The sequence below is a fragment of the Equus asinus genome, chromosome 27 (genome assembly GCF_041296235.1).
Source record: "Equus asinus isolate D_3611 breed Donkey chromosome 27, EquAss-T2T_v2, whole genome shotgun sequence".
NCBI lineage: Eukaryota > Metazoa > Chordata > Mammalia > Perissodactyla > Equidae > Equus > Equus asinus.
The window spans coordinates 45895926-45916036 of record NC_091816.1 but is presented as its reverse complement, the minus strand read 5'-3'; positions in this window follow the sequence as shown (position 1 = coordinate 45916036).

Genomic DNA, 20111 nt, shown 5'->3' with positions numbered 1-20111 from the left:
TTCAGAGGGTAGATTTCTCAGTGCTGCTTTTTCCCCAGGTCTCCACGCCCTTGTGTGTTTCTTTTGCTCAAAGTTTGCCACCTGAAGCCAGCCTCTCTTGCCCATCTTCCTCAGTTTCAGAGGGTAGATATTTCAGGGTTGCTTTTTCCCCAGGTCACCACGCCCTTGTGTGTTTCTTTTGCTTAAAGATTGCCACCTGAGCTAGCCTCTGTTGCCCATCTTCTTCCGTTTCAGAGGGTGGATTTCTCAGTGTTGCCTTTTCGCCAGCTCCCCACGCCCTTGTGTGTTTCTTTTGCTTAAAGATTGTCACCTGAGCTAGGCACTGTTGCCCTGCTTCCTCAGTTTCAGAGGGTACCTTTTTCAGGGTTGCTTTTTGACCGGGTCTCCTCGCCATTGTATTTTTTTATCTTATTTTTTTTGCTTAAAGATTGCCACCTGAGCTAGCCTCTGTTGCGCTTCTTTCTCAGTTCTAGAGGGTAGATTTCTCCGTGTTGCTTTTTCCCCAGGTCTCCACGCACTTCCTTTTATTTTTCCTTAAAAATTGCCACCTGAGCTAGCCTCTGTTGTCCATCTTCGTCGGTTTCAGAGGGTAGATTTCTCACTGTTGCTTTTTTGCCAGGTCTGCACGCCCTTGTGTTTTTTTTCTGCTTAAAGGTTGCAACCTGAGCTAGCTTCTTTTGCCCATGTCCCTCAGTTTCAGAGGGTGGATTTCTCCGTGTTGCTTTTTCCCCAGGCCTCCACGCCCTTGTGTGTTTCTTTTGCTTAAAGATTGCCACCTGAAGCCAGCCTCTCTTGCCCATCTTCCTCAGTTTCAGAGGGTAGATATTTCAGGGTTGCTTTTTCCCCAGGTCTCCACGCCTTTGTGTTTTGTTTTTGCTTAACGAGTGCCACCTGAGCTAGCCTCTCTTGCCCATGTTCCTCAGTTTCAGAGGGTAGATATTTCAGGGTTGCTTTTTCCCCAGGTCTCCACGCCTTTGGGTTTTGTTTTTGCTTAACGAATGCCACCTGAGCTAGCCTCTCTTGCCCATCTTCCTGAGTTTCAGAGGGTCGATATCTCCGTGTTGCTGTTTCCCCAGGTCTCCACGCCCTTGTGTGTTTCTTTTGCTTAACGTTTGCCACCTGAAGCCAGCCTCTCTTGCCCATCTTCCTCAGTTTCAGAGGGTAGATATTTCAGGGTTGCTTTTTCCCCAGGTCTCCACGCCTTTGTGTTTTGTTTTTGCTTAACGAGTGCCACCTGAGCTAGCCTCTCTTGCCCATGTTCCTCAGTTTCAGAGGGTAGATATTTCAGGGTTGCTTTGTCCCCAGGGCTCCACGCCTTTGTGCTTTGTTTTTGCTTAAGGATTGCCACCTGAGGTAGCCTCTCTTGCCCATCTTCCTCAGTTTCAGAGGGTGGATTTCTCCGTGTTGCTTTTTCCCCAGGTCTCCACGCCCTTGTGTGTTTCTTTTGCTTAAAGATTGCCACCTGAGCTAGCCTCTGTTGCCCATCTTCGTCCGTTTCAGAGGGTGGATTTCTCAGTGTTGCCTTTTCGCCAGCTCCCCACGCCCTTGTGTGTTTCTTTTGCTTAAAGATTGTCACCTGAGCTAGGCACTGTTGCCCTGCTTCCTCAGTTTCAGAGGGTACCTTTTTCAGGGTTGCTTTTTGACCGGGTCTCCTCGCCATTGTATTTTTTTATTTTATTTTTTTTGCTTAAAGATTGCCACCTGAGCTAGCCTCTGTTGCGCTTCTTTCTCAGTTCTAGAGGGTAGATTTCTCCGTGTTGCTTTTTCCCCAGGTCTCCACGCACTTCCTTTTATTTTTCCTTAAAAATTGCCACCTGAGCTAGCCTCTGTTGTCCATCTTCGTCGGTTTCAGAGGGTAGATTTCTCACTGTTGCTTTTTTGCCAGGTCTGCACACCCTTGTGTTTTTTTTCTGCTTAAAGGTTGCAACCTGAGCTAGCTTCTTTTGCCCATGTCCCTCAGTTTCAGAGGGTGGATTTCTCCGTGTTGCTTTTTCCCCAGGCCTCCACGCCCTTGTGTGTTTCTTTTGCTTAAAGATTGCCACCTGAAGCCAGCCTCTCTTGCCCATCTTCCTCAGTTTCAGAGGGTAGATATTTCAGGGTTGCTTTTTCCCCAGGTCTCCACGCCTTTGTGTTTTGTTTTTGCTTAACGAGTGCCACCTGAGCTAGCCTCTCTTGCCCATGTTCCTCAGTTTCAGAGGGTAGATATTTCAGGGTTGCTTTTTCCCCAGGTCTCCACGCCTTTGGGTTTTGTTTTTGCTTAACGATTGCCACCTGAGCTAGCCTCTCTTGCCCATCTTCCTGAGTTTCAGAGGGTCGATATCTCCGTGTTGCTGTTTCCCCAGGTCTCCACGCCCTTGTGTGTTTCTTTTGCTTAAAGATTGCCACCTGAAGCCAGCCTCTCTTGCCCATCTTCCTCAGTTTCAGAGGGTAGATATTTCAGGGTTGCTTTTTCCCCAGGTCTCCACGCCTTTGGGTTTTGTTTTTGCTTAACGATTGCCACCTGAGCTAGCCTCTGTTGCCCATCTTCGTCCGTTTCAGAGGGTGGATTTCTCAGTGTTGCCTTTTCCCCAGCTCCCCACGCCCTTGTGTGTTTCTTTTGCTTAAAGATTGTCACCTGAGCTAGGCACTGTTGCCCTGCTTCCTCAGTTTCAGAGGGTACCTTTTTCAGGGTTGCTTTTTCACCGGGTCTCCTCGCCATTGTATTTTTTTATCTTATTTTTTTTGCTTAAAGATTGCCACCTGAGCTAGCCTCTGTTGCGCTTCTTTCTCAGTTCTAGAGGGTAGATTTCTCCGTGTTGCTTTTTCCCCAGGTCTCCACGCACTTCCTTTTATTTTTCCTTAAAAATTGCCACCTGAGCTAGCCTCTGTTGTCCATCTTCGTCGGTTTCAGAGGGTAGATTTCTCACTGTTGCTTTTTTGCCAGGTCTGCACGCCCTTGTGTGTTTTTTCTGCTTAAAGGTTGCAACCTGAGCTAGCTTCTTTTGCCCATGTCCCTCAGTTTCAGAGGGTGGATTTCTCCGTGTTGCTTTTTCCCCAGGCCTCCACGCCCTTGTGTGTTTCTTTTGCTTAAAGATTGCCACCTGAAGCCAGCCTCTCTTGCCCATCTTCCTCAGTTTCAGAGGGTAGATATTTCAGGGTTGCTTTTTCCCCAGGTCTCCACGCCTTTGTGTTTTGTTTTTGCTTAACGAGTGCCACCTGAGCTAGCCTCTCTTGCCCATCTTCCTCAGTTTCAGAGGGTAGATATTTCAGGGTTGCTTTTTCCCCAGGTCTCCACGCCTTTGGGTTTTGTTTTTGCTTAACGAATGCCACCTGAGCTAGCCTCTCTTGCCCATCTTCCTGAGTTTCAGAGGGTCGATATCTCCGTGTTGCTGTTTCCCCAGGTCTCCACGCCCTTGTGTGTTTCTTTTGCTTAACGTTTGCCACCTGAAGCCAGCCTCTCTTGCCCATCTTCCTCAGTTTCAGAGGGTAGATATTTCAGGGTTGCTTTTTCCCCAGGTCTCCACGCCTTTGTGTTTTGTTTTTGCTTAACGAGTGCCACCTGAGCTAGCCTCTCTTGCCCATGTTCCTCAGTTTCAGAGGGTAGATATTTCAGGGTTGCTTTGTCCCCAGGGCTCCACGCCTTTGTGCTTTGTTTTTGCTTAAGGATTGCCACCTGAGGTAGCCTCTCTTGCCCATCTTCCTCAGTTTCAGAGGGTGGATTTCTCCGTGTTGCTTTTTCCCCAGGTCTCCACGCCCTTGTGTGTTTCTTTTGCTTAAAGATTGCCACCTGAGCTAGCCTCTGTTGCCCATCTTCGTCCGTTTCAGAGGGTGGATTTCTCAGTGTTGCCTTTTCGCCAGCTCCCCACGCCCTTGTGTGTTTCTTTTGCTTAAAGATTGTCACCTGAGCTAGGCACTGTTGCCCTGCTTCCTCAGTTTCAGAGGGTACCTTTTTCAGGGTTGCTTTTTGACCGGGTCTCCTCGCCATTGTATTTTTTTATTTTATTTTTTTTGCTTAAAGATTGCCACCTGAGCTAGCCTCTGTTGCGCTTCTTTCTCAGTTCTAGAGGGTAGATTTCTCCGTGTTGCTTTTTCCCCAGGTCTCCACGCACTTCCTTTTATTTTTCCTTAAAAATTGCCACCTGAGCTAGCCTCTGTTGTCCATCTTCGTCGGTTTCAGAGGGTAGATTTCTCACTGTTGCTTTTTTGCCAGGTCTGCACAACCTTGTGTTTTTTTTCTGCTTAAAGGTTGCAACCTGAGCTAGCTTCTTTTGCCCATGTCCCTCAGTTTCAGAGGGTGGATTTCTCCGTGTTGCTTTTTCCCCAGGCCTCCACGCCCTTGTGTGTTTCTTTTGCTTAAAGATTGCCACCTGAAGCCAGCCTCTCTTGCCCATCTTCCTCAGTTTCAGAGGGTAGATATTTCAGGGTTGCTTTTTCCCCAGGTCTCCACGCCTTTGTGTTTTGTTTTTGCTTAACGAGTGCCACCTGAGCTAGCCTCTCTTGCCCATGTTCCTCAGTTTCAGAGGGTAGATATTTCAGGGTTGCTTTTTCCCCAGGTCTCCACGCCTTTGGGTTTTGTTTTTGCTTAACGATTGCCACCTGAGCTAGCCTCTCTTGCCCATCTTCCTGAGTTTCAGAGGGTCGATATCTCCGTGTTGCTGTTTCCCCAGGTCTCCACGCCCTTGTGTGTTTCTTTTGCTTAAAGATTGCCACCTGAAGCCAGCCTCTCTTGCCCATCTTCCTCAGTTTCAGAGGGTAGATATTTCAGGGTTGCTTTTTCCCCAGGTCTCCACGCCTTTGGGTTTTGTTTTTGCTTAACGATTGCCACCTGAGCTAGCCTCTGTTGCCCATCTTCGTCCGTTTCAGAGGGTGGATTTCTCAGTGTTGCCTTTTCCCCAGCTCCCCACGCCCTTGTGTGTTTCTTTTGCTTAAAGATTGCCACCTGAAGCCAGCCTCTCTTGCCCATCTTCCTCAGTTTCAGAGGGTAGATATTTCAGGGTTGCTTTTTCCCCAGGTCTCCACGCCTTTGTGTTTTGTTTTTGCTTAACGATTGCCACCTGAGCTAGCCTCTCTTGCCCATGTTCCTCAGTTTCAGAGGGTAGATATTTCAGGGTTGCTTTGTCCCCAGGGCTCCACGCCTTTGTGCTTTGTTTTTGCTTAAGGATTGCCACCTGAGGTAGCCTCTCTTGCCCATCTTCCTCAGTTTCAGAGGGTGGATTTCTCCGTGTTGCTTTTTCCCCAGGTCTCCACGCCCTTGTGTGTTTCTTTTGCTTAAAGATTGCCACCTGAGCTAGCCTCTGTTGCCCATCTTCGTCCGTTTCAGAGGGTGGATTTCTCAGTGTTGCCTTTTCGCCAGCTCCCCACGCCCTTGTGTGTTTCTTTTGCTTAAAGATTGTCACCTGAGCTAGGCACTGTTGCCCTGCTTCCTCAGTTTCAGAGGGTACCTTTTTCAGGGTTGCTTTTTGACCGGGTCTCCTCGCCATTGTATTTTTTTATTTTATTTTTTTTGCTTAAAGATTGCCACCTGAGCTAGCCTCTGTTGCGCTTCTTTCTCAGTTCTAGAGGGTAGATTTCTCCGTGTTGCTTTTTCCCCAGGTCTCCACGCACTTCCTTTTATTTTTCCTTAAAAATTGCCACCTGAGCTAGCCTCTGTTGTCCATCTTCGTCGGTTTCAGAGGGTAGATTTCTCCGTGTTGCTTTTTCCCCAGGTCTCCACGCACTTCCTTTTATTTTTCCTTAAAAATTGCCACCTGAGCTAGCCTCTGTTGTCCATCTTCGTCGGTATCAGAGGGTAGATTTCTCACTGTTGCCTTTTTGCCAGGTCTGCACGCCCTTGTGTTTTTTTTCTGCTTAAAGGTTGCAACCTGAGCTAGCTTCTTTTGCCCATGTTCCTCAGTTTCAGAGGGTGGATTTCTCCGTGTTGCTTTTTCCCCAGGCCTCCACGCCCTTGTGTGTTTCTTTGGCTTAACGATTGCCACCTGAGCTAGCCTCTGTTGCCCATCTTCGTCTGTTTCAGAGGGTGGATTTCTCAGTGTTGCCTTTTCCCCAGCTCCCCACGCCCTTGTGTGTTTCTTTTGCTTAAAGATTGCCACCTGAAGCCAGCCTCTCTTGCCCATCTTCCTCAGTTTCAGAGGGTAGATATTTCAGGGTTGCTTTTTCCCCAGGTCTCCACGCCTTTGGGTTTTGTTTTTGCTTAACGATTGCCACCTGAGCTAGCCTCTGTTGCCCATCTTCGTCCGTTTCAGAGGGTGGATTTCTCAGTGTTGCCTTTTCCCCAGCTCCCCACGCCCTTGTGTGTTTCTTTTGCTTAAAGATTGCCACCTGAAGCCAGCCTCTCTTGCCCATCTTCCTCAGTTTCAGAGGGTAGATATTTCAGGGTTGCTTTTTCCCCAGGTCTCCACGCCTTTGTGTTTTGTTTTTGCTTAACGATTGCCACCTGAGCTAGCCTCTCTTGCCCATGTTCCTCAGTTTCAGAGGGTAGATATTTCAGGGTTGCTTTGTCCCCAGGGCTCCACGCCTTTGTGCTTTGTTTTTGCTTAAGGATTGCCACCTGAGGTAGCCTCTCTTGCCCATCTTCCTCAGTTTCAGAGGGTGGATTTCTCCGTGTTGCTTTTTCCCCAGGTCTCCACGCCCTTGTGTGTTTCTTTTGCTTAAAGATTGCCACCTGAGCTAGCCTCTGTTGCCCATCTTCGTCCGTTTCAGAGGGTGGATTTCTCAGTGTTGCCTTTTCGCCAGCTCCCCACGCCCTTGTGTGTTTCTTTTGCTTAAAGATTGTCACCTGAGCTAGGCACTGTTGCCCTGCTTCCTCAGTTTCAGAGGGTACCTTTTTCAGGGTTGCTTTTTGACCGGGTCTCCTCGCCATTGTATTTTTTTATCTTATTTTTTTTGCTTAAAGATTGCCACCTGAGCTAGCCTCTGTTGCGCTTCTTTCTCAGTTCTAGAGGGTAGATTTCTCCGTGTTGCTTTTTCCCCAGGTCTCCACGCATTTCCTTTTATTTTTCCTTAAAAATTGCCACCTGAGCTAGCCTCTGTTGTCCATCTTCGTCGGTTTCAGAGGGTAGATTTCTCACTGTTGCTTTTTTGCCAGGTCTGCACGCCCTTGTGTTTTTTTTCTGCTTAAAGGTTGCAACCTGAGCTAGCTTCTTTTGCCCATGTCCCTCAGTTTCAGAGGGTGGATTTCTCCGTGTTGCCTTTTCGCCAGCTCCCCACGCCCTTGTGTGTTTCTTTTGCTTAAAGATTGCCACCTGAAGCCAGCCTCTCTTGCCCATCTTCCTCAGTTTCAGAGGGTAGATATTTCAGGGTTGCTTTTTCCCCAGGTCTCCACGCCTTTGTGTTTTGTTTTTGCTTAACGAGTGCCACCTGAGCTAGCCTCTCTTGCCCATGTTCCTCAGTTTCAGAGGGTAGATATTTCAGGGTTGCTTTTTCCCCAGGTCTCCACGCCTTTGGGTTTTGTTTTTGCTTAACGATTGCCACCTGAGCTAGCCTCTCTTGCCCATCTTCCTGAGTTTCAGAGGGTCGATATCTCCGTGTTGCTGTTTCCCCAGGTCTCCACGCCCTTGTGTGTTTCTTTTGCTTAACGTTTGCCACCTGAAGCCAGCCTCTCTTGCCCATCTTCCTCAGTTTCAGAGGGTAGATATTTCAGGGTTGCTTTTTCCCCAGGTCTCCACGCCTTTGTGTTTTGTTTTTGCTTAACGAGTGCCACCTGAGCTAGCCTCTCTTGCCCATGTTCCTCAGTTTCAGAGGGTAGATATTTCAGGGTTGCTTTGTCCCCAGGGCTCCACGCCTTTGTGCTTTGTTTTTGCTTAAGGATTGCCACCTGAGGTAGCCTCTCTTGCCCATCTTCCTCAGTTTCAGAGGGTGGATTTCTCCGTGTTGCTTTTTCCCCAGGTCTCCACGCCCTTGTGTGTTTCTTTTGCTTAAAGATTGCCACCTGAGCTAGCCTCTGTTGCCCATCTTCGTCCGTTTCAGAGGGTGGATTTCTCAGTGTTGCCTTTTCGCCAGCTCCCCACGCCCTTGTGTGTTTCTTTTGCTTAAAGATTGTCACCTGAGCTAGGCACTGTTGCCCTGCTTCCTCAGTTTCAGAGGGTACCTTTTTCAGGGTTGCTTTTTGACCGGGTCTCCTCGCCATTGTATTTTTTTATCTTATTTTTTTTGCTTAAAGATTGCCACCTGAGCTAGCCTCTGTTGCGCTTCTTTCTCAGTTCTAGAGGGTAGATTTCTCCGTGTTGCTTTTTCCCCAGGTCTCCACGCACTTCCTTTTATTTTTCCTTAAAAATTGCCACCTGAGCTAGCCTCTGTTGCCCATCGTCGTCGGTTTCAGAGGGTAGATTTCTCACTGTTGCTTTTTTGCCAGGTCTGCACGCCCATGTGTTTTTTTTCTGCTTAAAGGTTGCAACCTGAGCTAGCTTCTTTTGCCCATGTTCGTCAGTTTCAGAGGGTGGATTTCTCCGTGTTGCTTTTTCCCCAGGTCTCCACACCCTTGTGTGTTTCTTTGGCTTAACGATTGCCACCTGAGGTAGCCTCTGTTGCCCATCTTCCTCAGTTTCAGAGGGTGGATTTCTGAATGTTGCTTTTTCCCCAGGTCTCCACGCCCTTGTGTGTTTCTTTTGCTTAACGATTGCCACCTGAAGCCAGCCTCTCTTGCCCATCTTCCTCAGTTTCAGAGGGTAGATATTTCAGGGTTGCTTTTTCCCCAGGTCTCCACGCCTTTGGGTTTTGTTTTTGCTTAACGATTGCCACCTGAGCTAGCCTCTGTTGCCCATCTTCGTCCGTTTCAGAGGGTGGATTTCTCACTGTTGCCTTTTCCCCAGCTCCCCACGCCCTTGTGTGTTTCTTTTGCTTAAAGATTGCCACCTGAAGCCAGCCTCTCTTGCCCATCTTCCTCAGTTTCAGAGGGTAGATATTTCAGGGTTGCTTTTTCCCCAGGTCTCCACGCCTTTGTGTTTTGTTTTTGCTTAACGATTGCCACCTGAGCTAGCCTCTCTTGCCCATGTTCCTCAGTTTCAGAGGGTAGATATTTCAGGGTTGCTTTGTCCCCAGGGCTCCACGCCTTTGTGCTTTGTTTTTGCTTAAGGATTGCCACCTGAGGTAGCCTCTCTTGCCCATCTTCCTCAGTTTCAGAGGGTGGATTTCTCCGTGTTGCTTTTTCCCCAGGTCTCCACGCCCTTGTGTGTTTCTTTTGCTTAACGATTGCCACCTGAGCTAGCCTCTGTTGCCCATCTTCGTCCGTTTCAGAGGGTGGATTTCTCAGTGTTGCCTTTTCCCCAGCTCCCCACGCCCTTGTGTGTTTCTTTTGCTTAAAGATTGCCACCTGAAGCCAGCCTCTCTTGCCCATCTTCCTCAGTTTCAGAGGGTAGATATTTCAGGGTTGCTTTTTCCCCAGGTCTGCACGCCCTTGTGTTTTTTTTCTGCTTAAAGGTTGCAACCTGAGCTAGCTTCTTTTGCCCATGTCCCTCAGTTTCAGAGGGTGGATTTCTCCGTGTTGCTTTTTCCCCAGGCCTCCACGCCCTTGTGTGTTTCTTTTGCTTAAAGATTGCCACCTGAAGCCAGCCTCTCTTGCCCATCTTCCTCAGTTTCAGAGGGTAGATATTTCAGGGTTGCTTTTTCCCCAGGTCTCCACGCCTTTGTGTTTTGTTTTTGCTTAACGATTGCCACCTGAGCTAGCCTCTCTTGCCCATGTTCCTCAGTTTCAGAGGGTAGATATTTCAGGGTTGCTTTGTCCCCAGGGCTCCACGCCTTTGTGCTTTGTTTTTGCTTAAGGATTGCCACCTGAGGTAGCCTCTCTTGCCCATCTTCCTCAGTTTCAGAGGGTGGATTTCTCCGTGTTGCTTTTTCCCCAGGTCTCCACGCCCTTGTGTGTTTCTTTTGCTTAACGATTGCCACCTCAGCTAGCCTCTGTTGCCCATCTTCGTCCGTTTCAGAGGGTGGATTTCTCAGTGTTGCCTTTTCGCCAGCTCCCCACGCCCTTGTGTGTTTCTTTTGCTTAAAGATTGTCACCTGAGCTAGGCACTGTTGCCCTGCTTCCTCAGTTTCAGAGGGTACCTTTTTCAGGGTTGCTTTTTGACCGGGTCTCCTCGCCATTGTATTTTTTTATTTTATTTTTTTTGCTTAAAGATTGCCACCTGAGCTAGCCTCTGTTGCGCTTCTTTCTCAGTTCTAGAGGGTAGATTTCTCCGTGTTGCTTTTTCCCCAGGTCTCCACGCACTTCCTTTTATTTTTCCTTAAAAATTGCCACCTGAGCTAGCCTCTGTTGTCCATCTTCGTCGGTTTCAGAGGGTAGATTTCTCACTGTTGCTTTTTTGCCAGGTCTGCACGCCCTTGTGTTTTTTTTCTGCTTAAAGGTTGCAACCTGAGCTAGCTTCTTTTGCCCATGTCCCTCAGTTTCAGAGGGTGGATTTCTCCGTGTTGCTTTTTCCCCAGGCCTCCACGCCCTTGTGTGTTTCTTTTCCTTAACGTTTGCCACATGAAGCCAGCCTCTCTTGCCCATCTTCCTCAGTTTCAGAGGGTAGATATTTCAGGGTTGCTTTTTCCCAAGGTCTCCACGCCTTTGTGTTTTGTTTTTGCTTAACGATTGCCACCTGAGCTAGCCTCTCTTGCCCATCTTCCTCCGTTTCAGCTGGAGGATTTCTCCGTGATGCTTTTTCCCCAGGTCTCCACGCCCTTGTGTGTTTCTTTTGCTTAAACATTGTCACCTGAGCTAGGCATTGTTGCCCTGCTTCCTCAGTTTCAGAGGGTACCTTTTTCAGGGTTGCTTTTTGACCGGGTCTCCTCGCCATTGTATTTTTTTATTTTATGTTTTGCTTAAAGATTGCCACCTGAGCTAGCCTCTGTTGCCCATCTTCCTCGGTTTCAGAGGGTGGATTTCTCCGTGTTGCTTTTTCCCCAGGTCTCCACGCCCTTGTGTGTTTCTTTTGCTTAACGTTTGCCACCTGAAGCCAGCCTCTCTTGCCCATCTTCCTCAGTTTCAGAGGGTAGATGTTTCAGGGTTGCTTTTTCCCCAGGTCTCCACGCCTTTGTGCTTTGTTTTTGCTTAACGATTGCCACCTGAGGTTGCCTCTGTTGCCCATCTTCCTCCGTTTCAGCTGGAGGATTTCTCCGTGATGCTTTTTCCCCAGGTCTCCACGCCCTTGTGTGTTTCTTTTGCTTAAAGATTGTCACCTGAGCTAGGCATTGTTGCCCTGCTTCCTCAGTTTCAGAGGGTACCTTTTTCAGGGTTGCTTTTTGACCGGGTCTCCTCGCCATTGTATTTTTTTGTTTTATTTTTTTTGCTTAAAGATTGCCACCTGAGCTAGCCTCTGTTGCCCATCTTCCTCAGTTTCAGAGGGTGGATTTCTCCGTGTTGCTTTTTTCCCAGGTCTCCACGCACTTGTGTGTTTCTTTTGCTTAACGTTTGCCACATGAAGCCAGCCTCTCTTGCCCATCTTCCTCAGTTTCAGAGGGTAGATATTTCAGGGTTGCTTTTTCCCGAGGTCTCCACGCCTTTGGGTTTTGTTTTTGCTTAACGATTGCCACCTGAGGTTGCCTCTGTTGCCCATCTTCCTCAGTTTCAGCTGGAGGATATCTCCGTGTTGCTTTTTCCCCAGGTCTCCACGCCCTTGTGTGTTTCTTTTGCTTAACGTTTGCCACATGAAGCCAGCCTCTCTTGCCCATCTTCCTCAGTTTCAGAGGGTAGATATTTCAGGGTTGCTTTTTCCCCAGGTCTCCACGCCTTTGTGCTTTGTTTTTGCTTAACGATTGCCACCTGAGGTAGCCTCTCTTGCCCATCTTCCTCAGTTTCAGAGGGTGGATTTCTCCGTGTTGTTTTTTCCCCTGGTCTCCACGCCCTTGTGTGTTTCTTTTGCTTAACGATTGCCACCTGAGGTAGCCTCTGTTGCCCATCTTCCTCAGTTTCAGAGGGTGGATTTCTCCGTGTTGCTTTTTCCCCAGGTCTCCACGCCCTTGTGTGTTTCTTTTGCTTAACGATTGCCACCTGAGGTAGCCTCTGTTGCCCATCCTCTTCAGTTTCAGAGGGTAGATTTCTCAGTGCTGCTTTTTCCCCAGGTCTCCACGCCCTTGTGTGTTTCTTTTGCTTAAAGTTTGCCACCTGAAGCCAGCCTCTCTTGCCCATCTTCCTCAGTTTCAGAGGGTAGATATTTCAGGATTGCTTTTTTCCCAGGTCTCCACGCCTTTGGGTTTTGTTTTTGCTTAACGATTGCCAACTGAGCTAGCCTCTCTTGCCCATCTTCCTCAGTTTCAGAGGGTGGATTTCTCCGTGTTGCTTTTTCCCCAGGTCTCCACGCCCTTGTGTGTTTCTTTTGCTTAACGTTTGCCACCTGAAGGCAGCCTCTCTTGGCCATCTTCCTCAGTTTCAGAGGGTAGATATTTCAGGGTTGCTTTTTCCCCAGGTCTCCACGCCTTTGGGTTTTGTTTTTGCTTAACGATTGCCACCTGAGGTAGCCTCTGTTGCCCATCTTCCTCAGCTTCAGAGGGTGGATTTCTCCGTGTTGCTTTTTCCCCAGGTCTCCACGCCCTTGTGTGTTTCTTTTCCTTAAAGATTGTCACCTGAGCTAGGCATTGTTGCCCTGCTTCCTCAGTTTCACAGGGCACCTTTTTCAGGGTTGCTTTTTGACCGGGTCTCCTCGCCATTGTATTTTTTTATTTTATTTTTTTTGCTTAAAGATTGCCACCTGAGCTAGCCTCTGTTGTCCATCTTCTTCAGTTTCAGAGGGTGGATTTCTCCGTGTGGCTTTTCCCCAGGTCTCCACGCCCTTGTGTGTTTCTTTTGCTTACCGATTGCCACCTGAGGTAGCCTCTGTTGCCCATCCTCGTCAGTTTCAGAGGGTAGATTTCTCAGTGCTGCTTTTTCCCCAGGTCTCCACGCCCTTGTGTGTTTCTTTTGCTTAAAGTTTGCCACCTGAAGACAGCCTCTCTTGCCCATCTTCCTCAGTTTCAGAGGGTAGATATTTCAGGGTTGCTTTTTCCCCAGGTCTCCACGCCTTTGGGTTTTGTTTTTGCTTAACGATTGCCACCTGAGCTAGCCTCTCTTGCCCATCTTCCTCAGTTTCAGAGGGTGGATTTCTCCGTGTTGCTTTTTCCCCAGGTCTCCACGCCCTTGTGTGTTTCTTTTGCTTAAATTTTGCCACCTGAAGGCAGCCTCTCTTGGCCATCTTCCTCAGTTTCAGAGGGTAGATATTTCAAGGTTGCTTTATCCCCAGGTCTCCACGCCTTTGGGTTTTGTTTTTGCTTAACGATTGCCACCTGAGGTAGCCTCTCTTGCCCATCTTCCTCAGTCACAGGGTGGATTTCTCCGTGTTGCTTTTTCCCCAGGTCTCCACGCCCTTGTGTGATTCTTTTGCTTAACGTTTGCCACATGAAGCCAGCCTCTCTTGCCCATCTTCCTCAGTTTCAGAGGGTAGATATTTCAGGGTTGCTTTTTCCCAAGGTCTCCACGCCTTTGTGTTTTGTTTTTGCTTAACGATTGCCACCTGAGGTAGCCTCTGTTGCCCATCTTCCTCCGTTTCAGCTGGAGGATTTCTCCGTGATGCTTTTTCCCCAGGTCTCCACGCCCTTGTGTGTTTCTTTTGCTTAAAGATTGTCACCTGAGCTAGGCATTGTTGCCCTGCTTCCTCAGTTTCAGAGGGTACCTTTTTCAGGGTTGCTTTTTGACCGGGTCTCCTCGCCATTGTATTTTTTTATTTTATTTTTTTTGCTTAAATATTGCCACCTGAGGTAGCCTCTGTTGCCCATCTTCCTCGGTTTCAGAGGGTGGATTTCTCCGTGTTGCTTTTTCCCCTGGTCTCCACGCCCTTGTGTGTTTCTTTTGCTTAAAGTTTGCCACCTGAAGCCAGCCTCTCTTGCCCATCTTCCTCAGTTTCAGAGGGTAGATGTTTCAGGGTTGCTTTTTCCCCAGGTCTCCACGCCTTTGTGCTTTGTTTTTGCTTAACGATTGCCACCTGAGGTAGCCTCTCTTGCCCATCTTCCTCAGTTTCAGAGGGTGGATTTCTCCATGTTGCTTTTTCCCCAGGTCTCCACGCCCTTGTGTGTTTCTTTTGCTTAAAGATTGCCACCTGAGCTAGCCTCTGTTGCCCATCTTCGTCCGTTTCAGAGGCTGGATTTCTCAGTGTTGCCTTTTCGCCAGCTCCCCACGCCCTTGTGTGTTTCTTTTGCTTAAAGATTGTCACCTGAGCTAGGCACTGTTGCCCTGCTTCCTCAGTTTCAGAGGGTACCTTTTTCAGGGTTGCTTTTTCACCGGGTCTCCTCGCCATTGGATTTTTTTATCTTATTTTTTTTGCTTAAAGACTGCCACCTGAGCTAGCCTCTGTTGCGCTTCTTTCTCAGTTCTAGAGGGTAGATTTCTCCGTGTTGCTTTTTCCCCAGGTCTCCACGCACTTCCTTTTATTTTTCCTTAAAAATTGCCACCTGAGCTAGCCTCTGTTGTCCATCTTCGTCGGTTTCAGAGGGTAGATTTCTCACTGTTGCTTTTTTGCCAGGTCTGCACGCCCTTGTGTTTTTTTTCTGCTTAAAGGTTGCAACCTGAGCTAGCTTCTTTTGCCCATGTTCCTCAGTTTCAGAGGGTGGATTTCTCCGTGTTGCTTTTTCCCCAGGCCTCCACGCCCTTGTGTGTTTCTTTTGCTTAACGATTGCCACCTGAGCTAGCCTCTGTTGCCCATCTTCGTCCGTTTCAGAGGGTGGATTTCTCAGTGTTGCCTTTTCCCCAGCTCCCCACGCCCTTGTGTGTTTCTTTTGCTTAAAGATTGCCACCTGAAGCCAGCCTCTCTTGCCCATCTTCCTCAGTTTCAGAGGGTAGATATTTCAGGGTTGCTTTTTCCCCAGGTCTCCACGCCTTTGGGTTTTGTTTTTGCTTAACGAGTGCCACCTGAGCTAGCCTCTCTTGCCCATGTTCCTCAGTTTCAGAGGGTAGATATTTCAGGGTTGCTTTGTCCCCAGGGCTCCACGCCTTTGTGCTTTGTTTTTGCTTAAGGATTGCCACCTGAGGTAGCCTCTCTTGCCCATCTTCCTCAGTTTCAGAGGGTGGATTTCTCCGTGTTGCTTTTTCCCCAGGTCTCCACGCCCTTGTGTGTTTCTTTTGCTTAAAGATTGCCACCTGAGCTAGCCTCTCTTGCCCATCTTCGTCCGTTTCAGAGGGTGGATTTCTCAGTGTTGCCTTTTCGCCAGCTCCCCACGCCCTTGTGTGTTTCTTTTGCTTAAAGATTGTCACCTGAGCTAGGCACTGTTGCCCTGCTTCCTCAGTTTCAGAGGGTACCTTTTTCAGGGTTGCTTTTTGACCGGGTCTCCTCGCCATTGTATTTTTTTATCTTATTTTTTTTGCTTAAAGATTGCCACCTGAGCTAGCCTCTGTTGCGCTTCTTTCTCAGTTCTAGAGGGTAGATTTCTCCGTGTTGCTTTTTCCCCAGGTCTCCACGCACTTCCTTTTATTTTTCCTTAAAAATTGCCACCTGAGCTAGCCTCTGTTGTCCATCTTCGTCGGTTTCAGAGGGTAGATTTCTCACTGTTGCTTTTTTGCCAGGTCTGCACGCCCTTGTGTTTTTTTTCTGCTTAAAGGTTGCAACCTGAGCTAGCTTCTTTTGCCCATGTTCGTCAGTTTCAGAGGGTGGATTTCTCCGTGTTGCTTTTTCCCCAGGTCTCCAGACCCTTGTGTGTTTCTTTGGCTTAACGATTGCCACCTGAGGTAGCCTCTGTTGCCCATCTTCCTCAGTTTCAGAGGGTGGATTTCTGAATGTTGCTTTTTCCCCAGGTCTCCACGCCCTTGTGTGTTTCTTTTGCTTAACGATTGCCACCTGAAGCCAGCCTCTCTTGCCCATCTTCCTCAGTTTCAGAGGGTAGATATTTCAGGGTTGCTTTTTCCCCAGGTCTCCACGCCTTTGGGTTTTGTTTTTGCTTAACGAGTGCCACCTGAGCTAGCCTCTCTTGCCCATGTTCCTCAGTTTCAGAGGGTAGATATTTCAGGGTTGCTTTGTCCCCAGGGCTCCACGCCTTTGTGCTTTGTTTTTGCTTAAGGATTGCCACCTGAGGTAGCCTCTCTTGCCCATCTTCCTCAGTTTCAGAGGGTGGATTTCTCCGTGTTGCTTTTTCCCCAGGTCTCCACGCCCTTGTGTGTTTCTTTTGCTTAAAGATTGCCACCTGAGCTAGCCTCTGTTGCCCATCTTCCTCAGTTTCAGAGGGTGGATTTCTCAGTGTTGCCTTTTCGCCAGCTCCCCACGCCCTTGTGTGTTTCTTTTGCTTAAAGATTGTCACCTGAGCTAGGCACTGTTGCCCTGCTTCCTCAGTTTCAGAGGGTACCTTTTTCAGGGTTGCTTTTTGACCGGGTCTCCTCGCCATTGTATTTTTTTATTTTATTTTTTTTGCTTAAAGATTGCCACCTGAGCTAGCCTCTGTTGCGCTTCTTTCTCAGTTCTAGAGGGTAGATTTCTCCGTGTTGCTTTTTCCCCAGGTCTCCACGCACTTCCTTTCATTTTTCCTTAAAAATTGCCACCTGAGCTAGCCCCTGTTGCCCATCTTCGTCGGTTTCAGAGGGTAGATTTCTCAGTGTTGATTTTTCCCCATTTCTCCACGCCCTCGTGCTTTTTTTTTTTTATTTCCTTAAATGTCGGCGCCTGAGCTAGCTTCTTTTGCCCATCTTCGTCAGTTTCAGCGGGTAGACTCTCCGCCTGCCTTCGACAGGCCCTCTGGACTGGAAAGCTTTCCTCCTCCCGTCATCACGGTCCTTCTCGGATGACGTGCCTGGTTTCGGTTTGACCGTCCCCGCCCGCCCTGATTTTCTAAGTCCTCCCGGGAACCCCGGGGGCGCTCCAGCCGCTCCGGGAAGCGGCGGCCTCCCGGCCGCACCGGCCCAGCCCGGCCCGGGCCGCCCCCTGGCCTCTCTGGGGGGAACTCTCCCCTTCCCCTTCCCGGTGATCGCCCGAGAAACCTTTTCCGAGTCCCCCTCCTGCGGCTGGGGCTGCGCCTTGGCGGCCGGGAGCCCGCGGGCGGACGCCCCGGGGCCGCACTGGGCCGGGAGGCTGGGTCCGAGGGGGCTCCGGGACGGGATCGGGCGGCCCGGCGGCCCGGCTGTGCTCCCCGGCGGGCCCGCGCTCCGGCTCCGTCCCGCTGAGGCGGTCGTCGGTCGCCGGGTGCCACCTGGCGGCCGCTTTTATATCGTCTCTTTCCTCCGGAGCTCCGGCGACGCGGGCCAAGGGACGGGACTCGGCCGCGGTGACCGAGGCAGAGTCCCGGGAGGCCGGCGTCGCTGGCGGGATCTGGCCCGGTGGCGCCGGGGCGTGAGCGCGACGCCCGCTCGCCGGAGATTGGAGGTGCAGGCTACTGAGGGAGGTGGCTGTCGCCGCGCCGCCCGGTGCCGGCCGGGGTGTGGGGCCTCCCGGACGGGTCGACCAGCAGCCGCCGGTGCCCCTCCGTCCCCGGGAGGGGGTGGGGGGCCGCCGCGGGGGAACGGGCGAGGGAGCTGGTCCCGTGCCCGGCCGTCATCCCGAGGGCGGCCCGGTGGTCGGGCCTTCCGCGTCGCCGATCCCCTTTCCGCGCCCCGCTCCGGAGGTGGGCGACCGGCCGGGGCCTTGCGGGGGAGGCCCGTGGAGGGCGCGACGGGCTCGGCCGCCGGGCTGGCCTTTTCCCCACTGGTCTTCCGAGTCGACCGGCTCTGGCGGTGGGGACCGGGCCCGGTCCTCGGATGCCTCCTCCTCCGTGGCAGTTTTTTTTTCCAAGTCCCGCCCTGGAGAAGAGCGTGGACCGGCCCCGGGAGCCCTCGAGGGCGGGCCGGGGAGGGCGTCCCCGGCCCGGACGCGTGCCCGGGGTGGGTCCGGGCCGTCGGACCGGACTTCTCTCTCCGAGTTTCGCGGGTCGCGTCTTTGTCCGGAGGCGGGAGGGGGCCGGCTCGAGGCGTAGGTGGAGCCCCGGCTGAGGGACGGGAGCCACGGTCCCGCCCCGGGCCCGGTCGCCGGAGGCGCCTCCGCGGAATTCTTTTCTAAGTCCTGACCCGGCGACTCAGAGGGAGGGACCGACCGGTCCCGGCCCGCGCGGGCGGCCCGGGGAGGCTGTCCCCGGCTCCCCCTGCCGCCACGCTTCTGGGGTCGACCAGATGGCCCCGGGAGCTCCGGGCCTGGTGGCGATGGGGTCGTGCTTGGGGTCTGGTGGCCGTGGCCGTGATCCAGGGGTTCCCCTGGTGATCCGTGGGTGGGCCCCGTCTCCGGGCGCGGCGATTCTTGCCCCCGAATGGGTGGTTTTGTGCCGCCAGATAAGTGCTGACACGCTCTGCTCGGGTGACAGTCGCCCGAGAGCTTCCGGGTGCCTGGATGCGTGTGCGGGGAGGGCTCCGGGCTCTGGCCGAGAACCGGACGCCCGTTTCCACCCCCGCCGCTTGAGCCTCCCGCTGGGGCCTGCGCGCCGGCTCTTGTGCGTTCCAGGCGCCCCCACGACCGTGGTGCCACCTCCGGTCTCTGGTACCCGAGGGCGGCGGGGTTAGGGGCGCGGGGTCCTCTACCACGTGCACTCCCTGCCGCCGGCACCCGGGTGCGGTCGCGACTTACCCCATCCCACCGGCTCCGTGCCGGTGCGTGTCAGGCGTTCTCGTCCTGGGGTGGTCGCCCGCGCTTGCTGGAGGAGGAGAGGGGTCGGTGAGGCTGAAGCAGGCTCCTCCGCTCGCTGTCCTCGCCGGCCTTCCCTTGCTCGGGGGTCCCTCGCGTTATGCTGCCGACCGATGTGGTGATGCTGTGCTCTCCCGGGCCGGGCCTAAGCCGTGCCAGACGAGGGACGGACGTTCATGGCGAACGGGACCGCTCTTCTCGCTCTGCCCGCGGGTCCCCTCGCCCGTTCTCCCCCGCTGCGAGTGGCGTGTGGGAGGCGGCAGGGGTGCGGAATCCGGCCCGACCTCGCTCCCCCGCCCCGTGCCTCGTGGCGTGGGCGGTGTCGGGGTCTCCGTGACGCGGCGGATGCTCTGCCTGTGCCTCTTGGCTGTGTCTCGCGGGCGGCCCTCCCCGCGGTGGGGCGGGCCGTGTTGCCGCCGCGCCGCGCGCCTTCCCGGGCGCGTGAGCGCGTTCCCCAGGCCGTTGGCGGTGCCCCTGGAGCGTTCCAGGTCGTCCCTCAGGCGCCCGAGGCCGAGTGGCGGTGTCGTTCCCTGTTCCCGTCGGCCTCCTCAGGTAACCACTGCGCTGGTGTGTCTGAGGAGCTGGGGGGTCGAGTCGGTAAGGGAGGCGTGCCCCTCGTCCCCCTCGGGGGGGACGGGTGCCTCGTCGCCCCCCACGGCGTGCCGTGTGGGGGCGGGCAGGCTCGGGCGCGTGCCCGCGCGTTCCCCTTGCTGGGGTTTCCCCGCGGGTGTGGGAGTGACCGTGGCGGGCCGAGCCAGCGGCGTGGCGCTGGCTCTTTGGTTGGGAGGTGCTGTTTGATCGGCACCTCCGTCCCAGTCTCTGCCTCCCTTGGTCTCTCGGCCTGAGGGGAGGCACTGACTTGGGAGCCGCACAGGGGCCTTGTAGATCCCTAGCTAAGCCCAGTGTGGCCAGAGATGGCGAGCCCGGGGCAGCGCGGGCTCGCGGCCCTGACCACGGACGCTCCGACTTGCTCTAGGCCTTACCTCTACCGCAGACCCCTCCTGCATTGCGTGGCCATGGTGCCTGTAAGCGCCTTGGTGGGCCCGATGGCGGACGACGGGCGGGGGCGACACGCCCTCGGTGAGAAAGCCTTCTCTAGCGATCCGAGAGGGTGCCTTGGGGTACCGGACCCCCCAGCCGCCGCCCCTCCTTTGCGCGTAGTAGCCACGGACGCCACCACCGTGGCGCGTGGGCAGAGCTGCTCTTTGCCTACCGCGGCCGGCGCCTCCCCCCTCCGAGTCGGGGGAGGGTCACGCCCGGCCGGGCCGTCGTCGGGCGCGGGGCCGCGCGTGTGCGCGAGCGTGCGCGTGGTTCTCCCGTCGCGCGCTGGGGCGGGGAGAGGGCCCGGCCCCGTCCGGGCTCCGCCCCGCCGCGAGCGGCTGGCTCTCCGCTCGCTCCCGTCCCGAGCCGCAGCCGGTGGTGGCGTGCGGGCATGGGTGGGGGCCGCCGCCGCTCTCGGGCGCGTTCCCTCGGGACGTGGGCCCCGGAGCAGACCAGACAGGCAGACGGGTGGCTGGGTGGACGGGGCGGCCCCCGGCGGCGGGGGCGCCTCACGTAGGCCCC